Genomic DNA, 14,655 nt, shown 5'->3' on the forward strand with positions numbered 1-14,655 from the left:
GTAGAGATACTACCATCTTTGTATTTATTTATTTTCCATTGTTGGAAAAATTTTGATGACTGCTTCAATCTCCTTACTGGTTATGGGTCTGTTCAGTTTTTCTATTTCTTCTTGATTTGGTTTTGGCAGTTTATATATCTCTAGGAATGCATCAATTTCTTTCAGATTGTCAAATTTGCTGGTGTAAACTTGTTCATAATATGTTCTTATAATCGTTTGTATTTCTTTGGTGTTGGTTGTGATCTTTCTTCTTTTATTCATGATTGTATTAATCTGGATCCTTTCTCTGTTCTTTTTGATAAATCTGGCCAGGGGGTTATCAATCTTATTAATTCTTTCAAAAAAACAGTTCCTAGTTTCATTGATTGGTTCTACTATTCTTTGGGTTTCTATTTCCTTTATTTCTGCTCTGCTCTTTATTATTTCTCTTCTCCGGCTATGTTTAGGCTTTCTTTGATGTTCTTTCTCCAGCTCTTTTAGGTGTAGGGTCTAATAGGTGTAGGTGTATTTGAGTCCTTTCTTGTTTTTTGAGAAAGGCTTGTATTGCTATATACTTTCCTCTCAGGACAGCCTTTGCTGTGTCCCAAAGATTTTGAACAGTTTTGTTTTCATTTTGATTTGTTTCCATGAATTTTTAAAATTTCCTGGTTGACCCGTTCATTCTTTAGTAGGATGCTACTAAGACTCCATGCCTTTGGGTTCTTTCCAAATTTCCTCTTGTGATTGTGTTCTAGTTTCAGACCATTGTGGTCTGAAAATATGTGGGGAATGATCCCAATATTTTGGGACCAGTTGAGACCTGACTTGTGACCCGGGATGTAATCTGTTCTGGAGAATGTTCCATGTGCACTAGAGAAAAATGTGTGTTATATTGCTTTGGGATGGAATGTTCTGAATATATCTGTGATGTCCATCTGGTCCAGTGTGTCATTTAAGGCCTTTATTTGCTTGTTGATCTTTTGCTTAGATGATCTGTCCATTTCAGTGAGGGGAGTTTTAAAGTCCCCAACTATTATTATCTATATGTCTATATGTCTCTTTGATTTTGTTATTAATTGGTTTATATAAATGGCTGCTCCCCTGTTAGAAGCATAGATATTTAAAATTGTTAGATTTTCTTGTTAGCCAGACACTTTAAGTATGACATAGTGTCCTTCCTCATCTCTTATTATAGTCTTTGGCTTAAAATCTGATTTATCTGATATATGGATTGCCACCGTAGCTTTCTTTTGATGTTCATTTGCATAGTCACTGCCCCCGCCACTTTAAATCTGGAAGTGTCTTTGGGTCTAAAATGAGTTTCTTATAGACATCACATCAATGGGTTTTGTTTTTTAATCCATTCTGATACCCTGTGTCTTTGGGTGGGAACATTTAGCCCATTTACTTTTAGGATAACTATTGAAAGATATGAATTTAGTGCCATTGTATTACCTGTAAGGTGACTGTTACTGTATATTGTCTCTGTACTTTTCTGATCTATGTTACTTTTAGTCTTTCTCTTTGCTTAGAGGACCCCTTTCAATATTTCCTGTATGGTTGGTTTGGTGTTTGCAAATTATTTTAGTTTTTGTTTGTCCTGGAAGCTTTTAATCTCTCTTTTTATTTTCAATCACAGTCTTGCTGTCATATTCTTGGCTGAATATTTTTCTCATTTAGTGCTCTGAATATATCATGCCAGTCCTTTCTGGCCTGCCAGGTCTCTGTGGATAGTCTGCTGCCAATCTAACATTTCTACCTGTTACAGACCTCTTGTCCTGAGCAGCTTTCACAATTTTCTCTTTGTCACTGAGACTTGTAAGTTTTCCTATTAGGTGATGGCATGTTGATCTATTTTTATTGATTGTGAGGGGGTTTCTCTATGCCTCCTGAATTTTTATGCTTGTTCCCTTTGCCAAATTAAGGAAATTCTCTGCTATAATTTGTTCCAATATACCTTCTGCTCCTCTCTTTCTTCTTCTTCTTCTGGGATTCCAATTATTCTAATATTGTTTTCTCTTATGGTATTGCTTATCTCTTGAATTCTCCCCTCATGGTCCAGTATTTATTTGTCTCTCTTTTTCTCAACTTCTTTATTCTCCATCATTTGTTCTTCTATATCACTAATTCTCTCTTCTGCCTCATTTATCCTAGCAGTAAGAGCCTCCATTTTGGATTGCACCTCACCAGTAGATTTTTAAATTTCAACTTGGTTATATTTTAGTTCTTTTATTTCTCCAGAAAGGGATTCTTTAGTATCTTCCATGCTTTTTTTCAAGCCCAGTTAGCACCTTGATAATCATCATTCTGAACTCTAGTTCTGACATCTTATTAATGTCCATATTGATTAGGTCCCTAGCCATCAGTACTGCCTCTTGTCTTTTTTTTTTTTTTTTTTTTGAGGTGAGTTTTTCTGCCTTGTTATTTTATCCAGTTAAGAATAGATGAGTGAGAGAACAAAATACCAAAAGGGTAGCAATGACCCAATAAAAATATATAATACTAACCAAATCGGCAGAGACCCAAAAACGGGGGGAGAAGAAATGAGGATATGAGGATACACACACACACACACACACATACGTGAATAGAACAGAGCCACATACTTGATTTTGGTTATTTTTGGTCTGTTAGAAGAAGCTCCTTCCCAGAATTTTAAAGAAAGAAAGAAAAAAATATATATGTTGATATATGATATATATATATATATATACACACTATATATATATACACAATATATATACATATATATGTATATATGATATATGTATGTGTGTGTGTGTGTGTGTGTGTGTGTATACACGAAAATAAGGGTAAATGTGTTGAAGGGATAGAATATGACTGTAAAAGTAAAAATTTTAAAAGATTCTAAAAAAGGAATTGATAAGTTGGTTGAGGAAAAAAAAGAGGAAAGAATGGATCAGGCTGGAAACTAGAACAAAGCTGCGTGCCAGATTTAGGGTATATTTTGATATATTAGAAGAAACTATCCCAAAATTTTAAAGAAAAAAAAAAACCTATATGTATACAAAAGATAAGTTTAAGTACAATGAGGTAATAGAATATGGCTATAACAATGAACATTTAAAAAGATTTTTAAAAATGGTATTGATAAGATAAAAATATAAGGTAAGATAAGATAAAATAGGATAAAAGAGGAAAGAAGAAAAATTTAAAAATAGAATAAGAAAAAAAATTAACTTTGAAAGACTAAGGAATCATGGTAAAAAAAAAAAAAATCCATGAATTCTATGTGCTGTATTCCCATAGCTCTGAAGTTTTGCAGTTCTTATTTATCAGTGAACTTGGTCTTGCCTGGATGTTCTTGTTGATCTTCTGGGAGTAGGGCCTGTTGCATTATTTCTCAAATGCCTTTGCCCCAGGCAGAATTGCACCACCCTTCCCAGGGACTAGGTTAAGTAATCTGCTCTTGTAGCTTTTGTTTCCTGAACACTTTCTACACAGCTTTGGAGAATGGGGATGAAGATGGTAGCCTCCCAATCTCCAGCCCCATAGGAGCTGAGAGCTCAGGGCCCCACTCTTCAGTGCAACCTCAGAGAAAAGCAGTCAATCACTCCTATCTCCCTGGTCTCTGGCCGCACTTTGTGCTCACCCAGGCTGTGACCCAGCATTTCTATATGGAGTCTCCAAACCCAGCACATTCCTGCAGCGTGCTTCTGTGCTGCTCCTTCCAGAGGATGAAGGAGGGGTTCTTCCCCCATCTGCCACTTGTGGGGTCCCTGCTGAAACAGCAGTGGCCTCACTGTGCCTCGAGTCATGGTTTAGGGTAACCCTGATCTGAGAGCCCACTCCTTGGCTCTGACTCTGTATCCAGCTTCCTTGCTCCAATACTTGGGAGCTCTGTCTGCCATACTCAGACACTCCTGGTCTTTCTGTGACCTCACAGGTCCTGAGACCACACAGTCTCCAAGAGGGCTCCACCCCCCGCTTAGCCTCTGGAGTGATGTCTCTTAGTGGAGCCCACTTCTAAAAGTTCTGATTTTGTGCTCCACTGCTCCACTGCTTGCCAAGAGCTGGCGCCTTCCCCCATGGTCCATCTTCCCATGTATCACCTCAGATTCACTTCTCCGTACATCCTACCTTCCAGAAAGTGGTCTCTTTTCTATTCCTAGAATTACTGCTCTTTTTCTCTTTGATCTCCTATTGAGTTTGTAGGTGTTCAGAATGGTTTGATAACCATCTAGCTGAACTCTTGGGACCCAGTGATATTTAGGTTTTCTACTCCTCCATCATCTTGTCAATTATAAGCATTTAAAAACGTATTAAATGTGTCCAGCATGCCTCTTGATCTCTGGATGTATTCTCCATTCTTTTTCCTTTGCGTATATTTCTTTGACTTCTTTTACAGTTCACTAATCTTGTATTTGGCTATATCCAATATGCTTTTAAATCTATCAGTTAAATATTAATAATCAATACCTAATAACTTATTAATACTCAGATATTGCATTTTTACTTATGTATAGGTTCCAATTACACATGTCAAAATAACTGTCTTCATCTAAATTGTTGAACTTTTCCACTATTCATAACTTTATTATCCAGAGTTTTAAAAGGTTTTGCTGCTAACTCTAATACCTGAATCATTGGGCTGTTTTTTCTGTTTATTAGGAGGTATTTTTCCCTTCTTTGCTTGCCTAGTGATTTTTTGTTTTATCCTGTGCTACATATTGTACATAAAGAACTTTAAAGACTGTAGGTGATGTTTTGACTTTTTAAGTTGTTGTTTTCATTTTCCTTCATTATGCAGAAGGGGAAAAGACTCTCTCTTCAATAATGGAATAAGTTGAGTTTGGGCTAGATTGTGGTTTAAATAAGACCCAGTTTTCAAAAGGTTGGAACAGAGACCTATATTGGGAGGTGGCAAAAATATGTGGGGACTTTTTCTGAGTTCTTTTCCAGTCTGGAAGGCTTATGGAGGCTGAGAAGTAGATGGAACTAAAGGGTATTATGCTAAGTGAAATAAGTCAATCAAAGAAAGACAATTATCCTATGATTTCTCTGATATGAGGAGTTTGAGAGGCAGGAAGGGAGGTCGTGGGGGGGTAGGGAGGGAAAAAAATGAAACAAGATGGGGCCAGAGAGGGAGACAAACCATATGAAACTCTTTATCTCAGGAAACAAACTGAGGATTGCTGGGGGGTAGGGAGGTAGGGATGGGGTGCGTGGGTTATGGACATTGGGGAGGGTATGTGCTATGATGAGTGCTGTGAATTGTGTAAGCCTGATGAATCACAGACCTGTACCTCTGAAACAAATAATACGTTTTTCTATGTTAATAAAACAAAAAATCAGTTGGGGGAGGGGAGCAAATGTTGGCATGCGGAAAAGTATCCAATGGGTCAAAAATAAAGCAAAAAGGGAGCAACTGAGAAGCAAAACCCAGAGGGGAAAATGGAATACAAGCGACAAAGTGGCATATGTAGGCCTGACCATACATTCAATGTCAACAGACTAACCATTTGATTAGAAAGCAGAGATTATTAGACCAGATAAAAAGACAAAACTCATACTATGTAGAAAGCAGAAACTCTAAATATAAAACAAATAGGCAGAAAGAAAAGGGAAGGAAAATGTACACTTAACCTCCCTCCACTTTGCTCTTGTCCATCTAGGGTGTCCAATGCTGCCCCTCAGTGTTCCAAAGCCTCTGATGCCAGCCTAGAAACCAAAGACTCAAAACCCACAAGTGTCTTAAGGGGGAGAATGGCAGTGTTCTCAGGTAGGCCTTGTTCCTTCTGGCATGCCTTCATTTCCTGAGTTTAGCAAGACTTCTTCAGGAGACTTCACTCTGATTTTTAGAAGATTTAGGTCTATTTCTGAAGGACCACAGTCTCCATCACTGACCTCAGCAAATGTCCAGGTGTGAGTTCATGGTATTTCAAATATCTAACTTGTTGCATCAGCCTTGGGAGCAGTTGAAAGACTTGCTAGATATTCTTTCTTCCAGCAGGGCTGGGCCAGGCCCTGCCACTAAGCCATGCCCATTGGGGAAAAGACCTTGTGATCTTGAGCTCACCTAGCAGTGTGTTCTTTTCTCTCTGGAATTTTGGTGCCTTAAAAATATATTTGTAATTTATCTTGTTCTTTATTTCTAGTATTCCTGCTTATTTCACTCATTGCAGAAGAAGTGTTTTCCCATGATGACCTGCTACAAGTGATCCCATTGGAGTTCACCACAATATTGAGGGTTGAGGGAACTGGATAGGTATGGATGAAGATGTGAGCTGAAGACCTTCACCTACAAGCACAGGGTGAGGTGGAAATATTTCAGCTCAGCGCATGGAATCCTTCCAGAATCTTCCAGGGCATGGCAGGTTGGTAACAGATTCCCAATTGCTAAAGTTCATGTTCCAACCACAATGCCATGCTGCCTGCCTCTTGGATGAGTCCCCAGGAGAGAGTTATCCTACTGCAGAAGAGAAGTTATTTCTGGTTGGTGTGATGTACACAGCCAAGATGAGATTTTGAATTGGAATGTGTTTAATCTGTGGCTCTGCCATTCACTAAGATGTAGTTTGGGATAAAGGATGTAAGCTTTTGCATCAGTTTTCCCAACTGTGAAATGGAGAAAATAGAGTTAGGTATCTATCAGGGTTGTTGTAAGAATGAAATGCAGAGTGTGGAGAAGGTATCCTGTCAGCTGCAGCCCTGGTCCAATGGGAGCTCTGTCCAGCTTTATAAAAGCACAGATATTGCTGTTCCTTAATCTGGTAACCATAGGAGTCTAAGTCTGGGAAAATGAGAGTATCATTCTTTTATATTCTAAATTATTAATTCATTTACTGGTTCCAACAGTTTTCTTCTTGGATCAAAATGGCATTCAGAGGTTAGGTCTTTCAGACTTAAAAATTGTAAGGAAGACTGACAGGGGCTGATGGACCAGAAGCAGTATTATGGACTTGGATCATTGGGAAAGTCTGAGAAGTCAAATTCAATCTCAGACTGGTTTGAAAAGCAAGGCATCTATCATGTTTGGCCATTTTCCTGGAAGACATATCCTGAGGGGTCCGTGAGGAGCAGCAGAGGGAGAGGTCCTGCGGCCCCACCATCAGGCAAACCTCAGCAACTCCAGACCATGGTTAGAATTGCTGAAATGAGCCCTTTCCCTACTGGATCAACAGCCCAGTTATTTTGTCACTGAAATAAAGTGTCCAATTTCTCCTGCAGTTTTTAGGAAGCTGTTTTCAGCTGAGTTTCCAGCTGGATTTATTTTTAAAGCCTGTTCGTCAGGTCATGGCTGAAACATGCTGAAAGGCATCCTGGGCAATTTTCCCTCTGGCCCATGCTTATCCACTCTCCTCATCCCAAGGTACTGGGCTGCATGGGAGGCAATGGAGAACTTGGGGAGGCTGAGCAGGTCTCAGCCAGTCAGGCCAGGCCTTGCCAGATGTTCTGTGCCAAGACTGAGGCTCAGAGTGTGACCTGGGAACTGCTGATAGAGATGGAGCCAACACATCACCATTTCCTACTTCAGTCACTAAAGTTGGCTGTGGGGAGGGCATAGACATGGCAGCCGCACTCGCATGGAATGCTTCTCCCACACCATTTGTCTGTCCCGTCTCCTCATATACCCAAGTGTGGCTCTTCTGGGAAACAGTCTGTGCCCTGGGTCCAAGTGTCCACCTGTCCACTGGCACCCATGCTGCCCAGGCCTCCAAAATCAAGGGGTAATGACACAGTGCTGAGCACCTTGCTCCAGTCAAAGGCATGAGCTCTAAATGATGGCACTGTGTCACACCAGTGCTTTGATACTTTTCATCACTCCTGCCTGGGGCTGTCCTTATTCTCAGACTTGAGATAAGAGAGAAGAGGTAGTAAGGCTGCAACTGCTTAAAGTAGACAGTGGATTTCCTGCACCTCTTTCTGGGCCAGACTTAGCAAATTAAGGGCCAGATAGTAAATATTTTAGACTTTGTTGGCCATATGGTCTTTCTCACCACTACTAAACGCAGCTGTTGTAGAAAAATCAGCCATAGGCAGTCTACAAAAGCATGGGTGTGGCTATGTTCCTATAACACTCTTTACAACATAGACACTGGGATGGATTTGGTCTGAGGTGTGGTGTGTGGACCCCTGCTCTGGGCCTGCACCAGCCCCCTCACACTGTTTGGTGCAGAGGTTCCCAGGAGGTGCCCACCCCATGCTACCAGTCAAAATCCTGCAGCTCAGCCTGGGCCACCCACACTATCCTAGGGAGAGACATATTGCAGGATGGATGCCACTGTCTGGGAGGGTAAAGAACCCGTTTCTGATCCTGGCTTGTATCTACCTTCCTGGTACAGAAGATTCTCTGAGACCTTCAGGGTTTATGGCCCTGAAATAGAAGGGCCCATGGCCGGAATCATTTTCACCATCTCTTCTTTCTACTTTGCTCTGGCTCTCTTCCTATCAACCCTGCTCTGTTCACATCCAGAAATTGGCTTCTTTAAATTTTGTTTCTTGTTTAATTGTTTATGGGAAATTTAACTTGATATGACATGCACTTATTAAACATCTGTCTTGTGCAATGCATCAAGCTGTAGTCATGGACAAAAAGCAAAGCAACAGCAGTGAAGCAACAGTGTAAGGACAGTAGTGAGAGGCTGGCTGAAGACAAGAGAGTGCACACAGAAGGGTGCAGTAGGTAGATCCAGGCTAACCCTAACCCTCTCTCACCAGGTCTTGAGTCACTCTATCCAAACAGAGTGAGGCACCTGCAGGTGGATCAATGGGCAGCCAGGGCTCTCATGGGAGCACCCATCTGTGTGATCCTTGACCCTATGGTATTGGCGAGGACCTTCTGATGGGGATTTTCCATTTCCAATTACATCCACACACCTTGTTCTCTTGAGCCTGGCCTTGTTGCGTAACTTACTAGTGATGTGGCCTTGAAAATTCTATTCAGTCTCTCTCTGTGCCTTGGTTTCCTCCTCTGTACTGGGGACAATAACTCCTGCTTCATAGGTTGTTTTGAAGATTAAGTGAAATGATGCTGTGGAGTGCTTACATAGCTCAGTAGGATCCTCAGGGTGTGGTTACTGCGCTTTCAGCCCAACCAGTTATCCTGCCAGACAGGCAAAGCAGGTTTCACTTTCATCAGAAGAGAGAAGAATGATTCAAGACTCAAGAATAAAATGACTTGTACAAGTGAATTAGTAGGTGAGATTCTCCCCAAATCTGTTCCGTCAGTAGATAAACCATGTTATATCCATCAAATAACATACTCCTTAGCTATTAAAAAGAAGTGAGTTAATACTCTGCAGGTACTGATCTGGAACAATCTTTATGAAATTGCAGAGAACAAGCATCTAGGGAACTCATGCCATGCTCCAACCATATCTCCAGCGTGCCCAGCTGGATGCAGGCCTCCTCTATTGGTGTGGCTTAGGGATGATTTCAGGGGTTGCTCTTGGCACAGAGGATAAGAAGGGCAATGGTGGGGTGGTCAGCTCTGCTGGGAAGGATGGAAACAGTCTTGAGGACAACCAATTAAACCTAATTTAATCTGTGAAAATATTTGATTACACCAATGTAATTTATTATGCAAAGTTGCCCTTTCTGACAAATGGAAGCTGCTTCGGTAAGTAGGATTGTAACAGAAGGGGTTTCAGCAGGCAAACAAACGCAGCTGGGAGCCTGCCCACGGCTCTCTTCTCCACATCATGTGCATCAGGCAGACTCAGGGAGTATGTCCTAGAGGGAGTCAGAACTGCATCCTGTGTGACCTCGAGTACACCCCTCCTCATTGCCTTGTCTGCTGGCACGGCTTAATAAGAACAGGGCCTATAAATTTGCCCAACATTTTAACATTCACAGCAATCCTTCACATCCAGTCTTTTCCCGATTCTCACAATAAGAAATCCCCTTAGAGTAACCAATCTTTCCATCGAATTGGTATTTTTATATTTTTAAAGCCTTTTCATATTTACGCTCCTGCTGGTGCCTCACAATACATCTGTGAAGTTAGTGAGACAGGTATTCTTATCCTTGTTTGAAGATGAGGACAGGAGGCAGGGAAGGGTTAAGTGTCTGCCAAATAACCCAATGAAGTCACCCAGTTGTGGAGTTGACTCTGGAACCGAGATTTGAGCCCCCAGTCCAGTGATCCTCCTTTTGCCTCATGCAAGTTCACATCACTGTTCTTTAAAACCATGGACTCCTATCCCAGGAGATGAGAGGGGCAAGGCCAGATCTGGTTAGATCAGTGGAGGAAGGCTGCCCTTCTCCTCCTCAAAGGAGGAGGACTTCACAAGGCATATGAGGTCCAAGTATCACCAGAAGCCCCTGCCAAAGTTGGTCCTTAGTAGTATCTAGGGGAGGGAGGAACGCTGTCTTTTTCAGAAGTAATGGATTGCAATAGGAAGAATATGAGTCTTGCAAGCAGGAAAACTGGCCTGGATGTGGTGTCTAAAATACCCATCACTTTGGGGTGCTCAGTTGGTTAAGCAACCAACTCTTGATTTTGGCTCAGGTTATGATCTCAGGGTCATGGGACTGAGACTCCCATTAGGGACAAGTCTGCTTGTCCCTCTCCCTCTGCTTCTCCCCTCCGCTGCCTCAAAAAATAAATAAATAAGTAACATTTTTAAAAAATAAAATACCCATCACTTTTTAAAAAAAAAATTATTTGTTTTAGAGAGAGAGAACACAAGCTGAAAGGGCAGTGGAAGAGGGAAAGAGAATATCAAGTAGACTTGTACTGAGTGGGGATCCTGATGTGGGGTTCAATCCCAGGACCCTAAGATCATGACCCGAGCTGAAACTGAGAATCAAGACTCAAGAATCAAGACTGTGTCCCCCAGACACCCAATACCTGCCACTTTTGAATATGTATTGTGTTCGGTGTGATATATATTTGTTAATTCTTCCTCACAAAACACCATGAATAAGTGGAACAAAGCCCATATTCAGGTAGGAAAACCAAGTCCCTGAATGGCAAATGGTGCGCTCAAAGCTCCCAAGCTCACAATTGTAAAAGCTGGGGTGAGTCATATCTCCTCTCTGGGCCAGTTTCCTCATCTGTTCTGAGGCTGGATGTGCTACTTTGCTCTGGGAGGACACCTGGAGCTTTAGTTGTTGTGCTCTGGGCCTCATGTTCCCCAAGAGGAAGCTGACAAAAGTGACCACAAAGGGCAGGCAACCTTCCACTTTATGTTGGGGGGATGGCAGTGAGGAAAGCAGGGATGGGGACCAACATTGGGGCAGGTCCTGTGACACTTGGACCCCATGTGGATTATTAAGTCCTTTGAGGAGGAGAGGGGCAGTCTTCCTCTCCTGGGGTTAGCCAGATTAGGCCTTGTCCACTGAGCAGACAAAGGACCTTTCTGCGTTGCCTATCTCCTACTGTCAAAAAGATGAAGTCTTCACAGATTGCTTTGCAAAACTCTTCCTATTGATGAGGAAACTAAGGCCCGGAAAGATTAATTAACTTGCTCAAGGTCACACAGTAGGTTAATAACAGACCAACAGAACCAATTCCAGACTGAGGTGTCTTGATATCTGTCAAAAGATGTCTCTATGACTCAACTTTCCAGGATCCTCTCTGGTCGTCATTTTTCTGGGCAATTAAATTGCTGGTAGAAGAAGTGAAGCTATAAAAATATTGGGACAATTTCATTTAAGCAGAGGTTTTTGGTGTGGAATTTTTAGAGAAGGTCATGGATAGTGCTGTCCAAGGCTAACAACTTTATGCCAGCTTGGGGTTGTCAGTGTTCTCAAAGCATCCCCAAGTGCCCTCTTCTTCCAGGATCCAGAAAGCACTTCCAAGCCTGCAAAGCCTGCAGCAGGGACCAGGCCCTCATTGCCTCTAGGATAAAGAGTGTCCCCTGTTGGGACAGCTGCAAACACCAGGTAGAGAGAAAAGAAAGCAGACCCCTAGGAATGGAACTGTATGAAACTTGTCGTAAACTGGAAGGAGGGGGAGGCTTCTGACAAGTTTGGGAACTAGTACAACCCACGGACTTAATTGTTTTCCTTTATCTCCATGTGTTGATGCTTATTTTTTGGCTTGTTATCTGATGGTTATTTAATCTATATTTTATAATTACTTCCTTTCTGTCTTCACTCGGCTGGTCATGCTGTTTTCTTGTTGCATTGAAGTACTGACCTACATTTTGCAGGCACAAAAGTCAGTTATGTTGCCAGCATTCCAATGGTGTTTAGTGACATGGCTCAGTAGTGGTCTGGATGCCTAGACCCCCCGACCTCCCGCCTTGGTAACTCTCCTGTCCTTGAATTTTGCCCATTTCTTGTCTGCTAGGACCCGAGAAGCTGAGGAGTCCAGAGAAGAGGGAAAAGAAGCCTTCTTTAGGAGGTTTGTTTCCTAGGGAATGGAAGGTCTCTGGGGGGGCGGGGGGAATGAGAGGTAAGGGATAAGGTGGGCCGTGTGTCTGGTATGGGGTGGAGAATGGTGGGGCAGGGAATTGTATTGGGATAGTTTCAGGGGCTAGATTTCATGGCATGTTGGTACACAACATACCATGATTGCTTGAACTGTACCTTGGACAAGTAGAAATCACACTCTCCAAGTGGTAATTAATTGTGTAAGAGCCTGACAAGTTCTAGGATGCACTTATAGGCAAAATGGGAAAAGTAGTTAAAATCAGGGCTTTTTCAGAAAATTCAGGCCATGCTGTTGCTATTCTTAGGCAGTCTCTTGGGTTTCTATAGCCAGCACAAAAGGAAAGAAAATTCTGTGACTGAGTTCCAAGTCTGGATTAGCTATTTCCATGCTGTGTATCATTTGGCAAACCACTTGACCTCTCTGAACCTAAATTGTTATTTATCATGGGGATCATAATGTCTGAGAGGATTATTATGAAGATCCTATCAGCTAAAGTGTAGATAACCTTTTCTATCTGAACTTAGGAACCAGAAAAATTATCTAAGAAGATAATTGTTGATCTACTTTAAAATCTGCACTGTCAGTAAGTGCTATGTCTAACTCGAGATGCAGCAGATTCAGATCACGCTGTCCCTTTTGCTGCTACAGCTGTTGCTGAACCTAGGAATCAAAGAGCTCTGGATGGTGAGGGACATTTGTCTGTGACTGTGTTTCGTAGACTCAAAGTGCTAACAAATATTAGCTCATCCATTCAGTCATGTAAATGCATGTTTATCAAGCTCCTGCTGTACAAGGAGCATTGTGGAGGGAACTGGGAATGTATTGGCCAATGAGCTCCCAGCAGTCCTGCTGTGTGAAGCCCCCGCCTGGCCCAAGATGGAACAGGGTAGGCTTGCTGCCAGAGCTGAGAGGACAGGACCAGCCTTGGTGCATGCTCAGAAGAGCACACCTAGTCCAGATCTGGGGTCAGAGAGTGCTTCCCAAAGAGAGTGACATCCACACTGGAAAAATGCTGGGAGGCAGAAGCAGCCTGTGAAAGTCTCCAGGGCAGATTCCTTCATCTTCTGGTTTGTCCATCCTCTCACTCATTCATTCAACAACTATTTATTGAAAGCCTGCTGTGTGCCGGATGCTGGATCTGCAGGGTGGTATAAGGCAGGAACTTGTCTCTGCCGTCACCAAGCCTCACCCTGGCTGGAGGAATGCAGGAGTTCAGGGAATACTAGGTATTACTACAGATAAGCTCCAAACCTGGTACCATAATGATACATAACTTCATTATTATTCACGTTAAGTTCAAAATGTGTTCTTTGAGTTCATCTGCATGAGGATGACAGAGAAGGGAGGGGAGCATGGAGGATGGTGCTGGGCCATGTCTCCCATCACTTCTGCTCTGCACATGAGCTGAGCACATTTACCTACCAGCCAGGAGCCAGGGAGGCCAGTTCATCTGAAGGTCCAGGAGGAAGACAAAAGAGATTTCCTGAACATGTCTGCCTTAGGAGAGTGATAAAAATCTAGACAATTAACATGATTTTGGCCTACTAACAACTGCTATGAAGAAAGAGTGATTGACAGGAAGGGACCATCCCTGTGTGCCCAGGTGACTGTGGGTGTCTTTGTGACATATGGCTGTAGGTCTGTGTCCTTGCTCCTCATGTGTCTCTGAGTGTTGTGACACTGCTGTTACCTGCTCAGGTCAATTCAGGAGGCAAAGCTCTGCTCCTGCAGGCCATACACAGCTGCACTGGAGATGTGCCCTGAGGTGTGACTGCCTGAGAGTGTAGGACAGGCATTGAGGGGTCTGGGAAATGCGGACTCTTGATTGAGTCTGATGGGCATTTGGCTCAATCAGGAATTGGGTCTCTACTACCCACTCCTAAACCTGTGCCATGTGGAAGCTACGGATTTCTCATTGGCCCCTCCATCCTTCTCCTAGAAATTCCGGTTACAGCCAGGAATTTGGCTGCTGCTGCCTCCTGCAGGGAGCTGATCTGGATGTGCCTAGAGTGAGGGGAGGAATCAGTGGGGTCAGTGTCCCTGCCCCTACCCCATGGCAGGCCACAAAACTCTGAGCCAAACTGGCAAAGCGTGCCCTTTGCAGTCAGTACTGTGCAGAGATAATTGTGAAGGTCTCACTGAAATCATCCATTCTAAACATGAAGGAGATGAGACAAGCCTTGACAGGCTAGGGGTGGCGATGGCACCAAGTGGAATCCAGTCTGTTTTAACATTCAGAGAGCTGGAGGCGATTTCAGTCTGAGGTAAATGAAACGAGAGAAGCATATTCCTGATGCTGACTCACACAGCACTGTATTTGGAGCCTTAAT

Source organism: Mustela lutreola, chromosome 1 (assembly GCF_030435805.1).
Source record: "Mustela lutreola isolate mMusLut2 chromosome 1, mMusLut2.pri, whole genome shotgun sequence".
NCBI lineage: Eukaryota > Metazoa > Chordata > Mammalia > Carnivora > Mustelidae > Mustela > Mustela lutreola.